This window comes from Rutidosis leptorrhynchoides, chromosome 3 (assembly GCF_046630445.1).
Source record: "Rutidosis leptorrhynchoides isolate AG116_Rl617_1_P2 chromosome 3, CSIRO_AGI_Rlap_v1, whole genome shotgun sequence".
Taxonomy (NCBI): domain Eukaryota; kingdom Viridiplantae; phylum Streptophyta; class Magnoliopsida; order Asterales; family Asteraceae; genus Rutidosis; species Rutidosis leptorrhynchoides.
The window spans coordinates 599,206,769-599,213,226 of NC_092335.1; the positions used below are offsets into that span (position 1 = coordinate 599,206,769).

The 6,458-nt window shown below is 40.3% G+C and overlaps 1 non-coding gene across 1 annotated transcript; it reads right to left on the reverse strand.

Annotated features, from left to right (window-relative positions):
• Positions 1-5,933: 5,933 nt before the first annotated feature.
• On the reverse strand, positions 5,934-6,040 carry LOC139903221 (small nucleolar RNA R71). The gene has a single exon (XR_011778059.1). It is a non-coding gene; the product is annotated as a small nucleolar RNA R71 (small nucleolar RNA).
• Between the last annotated feature and the right edge of the window lie 418 nt (positions 6,041-6,458).

The following is a 6,458-nucleotide window of genomic DNA, read 5'->3' on the forward strand; positions in this document are numbered from 1 at the left end:
CCGGGTCTTCCACCTCATCGACCGGTTGAATTCCAAATCGATCTTATTCCGGGAGCCGCACCCGTAGCACGTGCACCGTATAGACTTGCTGCATCCGAAATGCAAGAATTGCAAAGTCAAATCCAAGAACTACTTGACCGTGGTTTTATCCAACCTAGCCATTCACCTTGGGGCGCTCCGATTTTGTTTGTTAAAAAGAAAGACGGATCCCTACGAATGTGCATTGATTATCGTGAACTAAATAAATTGACGGTTAAGAACCGATATCCTCTTCCTCGCATCGATGACCTCTTTGATCAACTACAAGGGTCTTGTGTATATTCAAAAATCGATCTCCGCTCGGGTTATCATCAATTAAGGGTTAAGGGGGAAGATGTCTCCAAAACCGCTTTCCGGACTCGTTATGGTAGTTATGAATTCCTCGTCATGCCATTTGGTCTCACTAACGCACCGGCGGTGTTCATGGATCTTATGAACCGCGTGTGCAAACCGTATCTCGATAAATTCGTTATTGTGTTCATCGATGACATATTGATCTATTCTAAAAATGAAGAAGAGCACTAGCAACATCTCCGACTTGTGCTTGAACTCTTGAGACAAGAACGACTTTATGCCAAATTCTCCAAGTGTGAATTTTGGTTAAAGGAAGTTCAATTTCTTGGTCATGTTGTAAGTGATCAAGGTATTAAAGTCGATCCCACGAAAATCGAAGCCATTAGTAAATGGGAGACTCCTACTACTCCTACTCACATTCGTCAATTCTTGGGTCTCGCCCGGTACTATCGTAGATTCATCGAAAACTTCTCTTTGGTTGCACGTCCTCTAACCGCATTGACTCACAAGGGAAAGAAATTCATTTGGGCGACCGAACATGAATCCGCATTCCAAATCTTGAAAACGAAGCTAACCACCGCTCCTATCTTGTCCCTTCCCGAAGGCAATGATGACTTTGTTGTATATTGCGATGCCTCGAAACATGGTTTTGGGTGTGTATTGATGCAACGAACGAAAGTCATTGCTTATGCTTCTCGACAACTCAAAATTCATGAACGAAACTATACGACACATGATCTCGAACTCGGAGCCATTGTCTTTGCACTTAAAATGTGGAGACACTATCTTTATGGAACCAAGAGTATTATCTTCACCGATCACAAAAGCCTTCAACACATCTTCGATCAAAAGCAACTAAACATGAGACAACGACGGTGGATTGAAACCTTGAACGATTACGATTGCGAGCTTCGTTACCATCCCGGGAAGGCAAACGTAGTAGCCGATGCCTTAAGTCGAAAAGAAAGAGCGGTGCCTCTTCGTGTCCGAGCTTTAAACATCACCATTCACACCAACCTTAATAGGCAAATTCGGGTAGCCCAAGATGAGGCTCTCAAGGATGAAAACCATTCACACGAGCTCTTGAACATTCTCGTCTCTCGATTCGAAATTAGGGAGACCGGACTCCGATATTACGCCGGAAGGATTTGGGTGCCTAGTTATGGGGACCTACGAAGCCTTATTTTAGATGAAGCCCATAAGTCACGATACTCGATTCACCCCGGTGCCAATAAGATGTACCACGACCTTAAACAACTATATTGGTGGCCGAACATCAAAAGGGACGTAGCTACTTATGTTTCCAAGTGTTTGACATGTTCCAAAGTCAAAGCCGAACACCAAAGACCGTCCGGACTACTTCAACAACCCGAGATCCCGCAATGGAAGTGGGAAAGAATAACGATGGATTTTATCACCAAACTACCAAAAACGACGGGCGGTTATGATACCATTTGGGTTATTGTTGACCGTCTCACCAAATCCGCACACTTCCTTGCCATGAAAGAAACGGACAAAATGGAGAAACTTGCACAACTTTACATTAAGGAGATCGTAGCCCGACACGGTGTACCTTTATCGATTATCTCCGACCGAGATGGCCGTTTCGTTTCTAGATTTTGGCGTACATTGCAAGAAGCGGTGGGAACGCGTTTAGACATGAGCACCGCATATCATCCTCAAACCGATGGACAAAGCGAACGTACAATTCAAACCTTGGAAGACATGTTACGAGCTTGCGTGGTTGATTTCAGAAAAGCTTGGGACAAGCACTTACCTCTCGCCGAGTTCTCTTATAACAATAGTTATCACGCGAGTATTAAAGCCGCACCTTTTGAAGCGTTATATGGCCGCAAATGTCGTTCACCTCTTTGTTGGGCCGAGGTAGGCGACGTGCAAATCACCGGACCCGAACTCATTCACGAAACCACCGAGAAAATCGTTCAAATCCGAGATAGGCTTAGGACGGCCCGAAGTCGTCAAAAGAGCTATACCGACAAACGACGCAACGATCTTGAATTTCAAGTCGGTGACCGCGTCATGTTAAAAGTCGCACCTTGGAAGGGTGTAATTCGTTTTGGGAAACGCGGGAAGCTAAATCCACGGTATATTGGTCCTTTCGAAATCTTGGAGCGTATTGGAACCGTTGCTTATCGTTTAGATCTTCCGCCTCAATTGAACTCCGTTCATCCTACCTTCCATGTATCTAACTTGAAAAAGTGTCTTGCCGAACCCGATATCGTCATCCCTCTCGAGGAACTTACTATTGATGACAAACTTCATTTTGTGGAGGAACCGGTTGAAATTGTGGACACCTCCGTCAAGACATTGAAACAAAGCCGAATCCCGATTGTTAAAGTCCGTTGGAACGCCAAAAGGGGACCCGAGTTTACTTGAGAAAGACAAGATCAAATGCAAAGGAAGTATCCTCATCTATTCGTGAATTCGGAAACGCAAGATTTCGAGGAAGAAACAACGACTACTACGCCTACTTAAATTTCGGGACGAAATTTCTTTTAAGGAGTAGGTAATGTAACATCCCGCCTTTTTCCATTTACTTTTCTGTTATACTAATATAAAGTCCGTTATATGTTTATAACATCTCCCGTTGATACGTGTTTTAAATTATCTCGTTTAGGTAATTCACGCACCCGAACGAAAGTTGAGGGACTAAACTTGACAAGGGATCAAACCCTTGACTAGGTCAAAGGGTCAAACCCCTTTCACCCATTCATTATCATCTCCATCTCTCTCTCTTTCTCTCTAGCAAGAACACATACACCATTACCAAATTCATTCAATCATCATCTAAATCCGATCTAGGAGGCTTACAACAAAATAAATTACATATTCGTAATCCTCTCTTCATCCTCTTCATTTTGGTACCAACTTCATCTCGTTTGGGTAACATTTCTAAAACTCTAGATTTCTCTAAATTCGTGTTTTTGACTTGAAATGGTGTTAGTTAGTGTCTATGTCTCATTGTGATGTCGTGTGTGTAATTTATATGCTCGATCTCGTTGTTTTAGTGTAACTAGCATGAACTTGAATTTTGGTGTGTTGTTCTTGAATTTTGGATGATCATATGTTGTTAGATGTTAAAAGTTCATGTTCTAATTGTGTTCCTAGTATCACTAGCTTCAATTTAATGTGTAGGTTGCTTTAGAAAAGTTCATGAACTTGATTTATGATTTTGGTGAATTTGGGTTAGGGTTGATGAACTTGAAATGGACTTTTGATGCATTGAATGCCATGGATTATTATTGGTAAGTGTTTAGTTGGATTGTATGCTTGATTACCTTCGAAACGGCATATCATTCATGTAAATTGGTTGCCCGAATCATTGAATTGCATTTATGAACTTTTATGCGGTTAATGTTAAGCATTAGATGCGGTTTTGGTTGTTGTAATAGGTAGATTGGTTGATGAAATGTGTTTAGTTGTTTTCCTCGTCAAATTACCTTCCCAACGGTATAAGATACTTGTCTTGATTGTTTGCGGATCATAAATGGTGATTGTTTGAAGTTAGGTTCGTGCATAAAACTTAAAAACTGCCAGAATTCTCTGCACAGGTAATGGCGCGGCGCGCCATATACCCGCGCGGCGCGCCAAAGTGGTCTGTCCAACTTTGTCAATTTTCGAATAATGTTTGCTATGCTACGCACCTCCGATTCACATGTAACTTGTTCTAACATGCTCATACATGATTAAAAACCTCAGAAAAATAGTTCGGGATCCGACCCGAACGTGTTGACTTTTTCGTTGACTTTGACCGACCAAAGTTTGACTTTTTGTCAAACTTAACCAAATGATTATGCAACCTTCCTAACTTGTTTATATACTTGTACCTTGCATGAAACTTGACAATTTGATTTCACATGCTACATAATCGAGTCGTAACGAGCCATAGGACTAATTGAACATCTTTGACCTATCGTGTTTACCGTTATTGATACAACCTATTGTTTAGGTCAAGACTAGCATTGTTCTTTGCACACGTTTACTTGTTGAAGTACTTTACTACTCGTGCACTCAAGGTGAGATCATAGTCCCACTTTTACTCTTTTTGAACTTACATTTGGGATGAGAAAACATAAACATTTCTTTACTAAGTGAACACAAGTACAGGAAAACAAACATTCTACATACGAGTTTAGAACAAAATCCTCAATTCGATTATCATTAGTTACATTTGCCGGGTGTAAGCGAGAACTTATGTTCTATGGATCCATATGGGTTTGACAAACCCTCATTCAAACGGTTCGCTACCGTTTACGAATGAAATATATTTTCGAGAAACAGTGTATGTTCTAGCACTAAGTGATGGGGTTCTATGGAAGGAATGTTAAGCATTGATAATTGGGTGCTCGTGAAACAAACTTTTGGAATGTATTACTATTATTTCATTGATGCAAATCTTGTGGTTCACTTGTACTTACTTACTTAAACCTATGATTTCACCAACGTTTTCGTTGACAGATTTCTATGTTTTTCTCAGGTCTTTGAACGATACATGATACATGCTTTCGCTCATTATTTTGATACTTGCATTGGATGTTGAGTATATATGCATACATGGAGCGTCTTTTGGCTACTTTTAAATTGTGTCGCATAAGTTTCATTTGTACTTATAACTTTGTAATGTAACTTGTGGTGGAACTATTCTCGTAAACTTTGAACAATCTTTACATTTGAAATGAATGCGACATATCTTTTGGTTAAACGTTGTTTTAAAGACTTATGACCACGTAACGGGACCTAAGTAGACGGCGCCGTCAATGACGATTTTGTCGGGTCGCTACATTTTGGCTATTTGAAACGTGGGAAAAAGCAGAAAAGTCTATTAATTTGATAACTTATATAATTTTTATTTTTATAACTAATAGGATATTCAGTGAATGCACCGAGCAAAACGTTCACCACCTTTCATACGTTCACCACCGGTAACTCGATCAAGACATCTAGCCAATATTGTCGCCGTTGATTTTTCTTTAGAATCGTCATCAAGTCGACCAAGTACTCCAATTCAAATTTCCGATAATCCATTCTTTGAACTCGACCTCACAATTGAGAACTAGGAGGATATTCAAGGACAATTCAGAGATCCTGAACCACTAATCATTCCTCCTGAACCACAAATCATTCAACCAGAGATTGTCGAGGAAGAAACCATTAAATCAGAATCCTCTAGTGATTCAGATTCAACAATTTCAAATATGGAAATAACGGAACCTCTAAGTATGGAAGATCGAATGAGAGCTACACGCACTGGCCAAGGACATGCCATCACGCGACCAGACATTAATGCGCCAGATTATGAAATCAAGGGACAAATCCTACACATGGTAACTAATCAATGCCAATATAGTGGTACGCTAAAAGAAGATCCAAACGAACATCTTTGAACCTTTAATAGGATTTGTACTCTATTCAAAATCAGAGAAGTTGAGGATGAACAGATCTATCTCATGTTGTTTCCCTGGACTTTAAAGGGAGAAGCCAAAGATTGGTTAGAATCATTACCTGAAGGAGCGATTGACACATGGGATGTTTTAGTTGAGAAATTTCTTAAAAGATTCTTTCCGGCATCTAAAGCCGTAAGACTTCAAGGAGAAATTGTTACATTCGCGCAAAAGCTAAATGAAACATTATATGAGGCATGGACAAGATTCAGAAAGTTGTTGAGAGGATGTCCTCAGCACGGTTTAGACACTTATCAAATAGTACAAATATTCTACCAAGGTGTCGACGTTGCTACACGAAAAGACATCGACACAGCAGCTGGTGGTTCCATTATGAAGAAAACTGCAACTGAAGCTCACAAAATTATAGATAACACAGCTTCCCACTCGCATGAGTGGCATCAAAAAAAGATATCTTTCGTTCATCTAAAGCGGCTAGAGCTGATTCTAGCCATGACTTTGATTTCGTTTCCACAAAAATAGATGTTTTCGAGAGACGAATGGAAAAGATGACTAAAGATTCACACAATATGAATCAGTTGTGAGCAATGCGGTGGACCACACTTAACGAAAGATTGTCACATTGAGCAAACGATGGAACAACGAGAGAATGTTTCCTACATGAACCAAAGGCCGGGAAATAATTATCAAAATAATTATCAA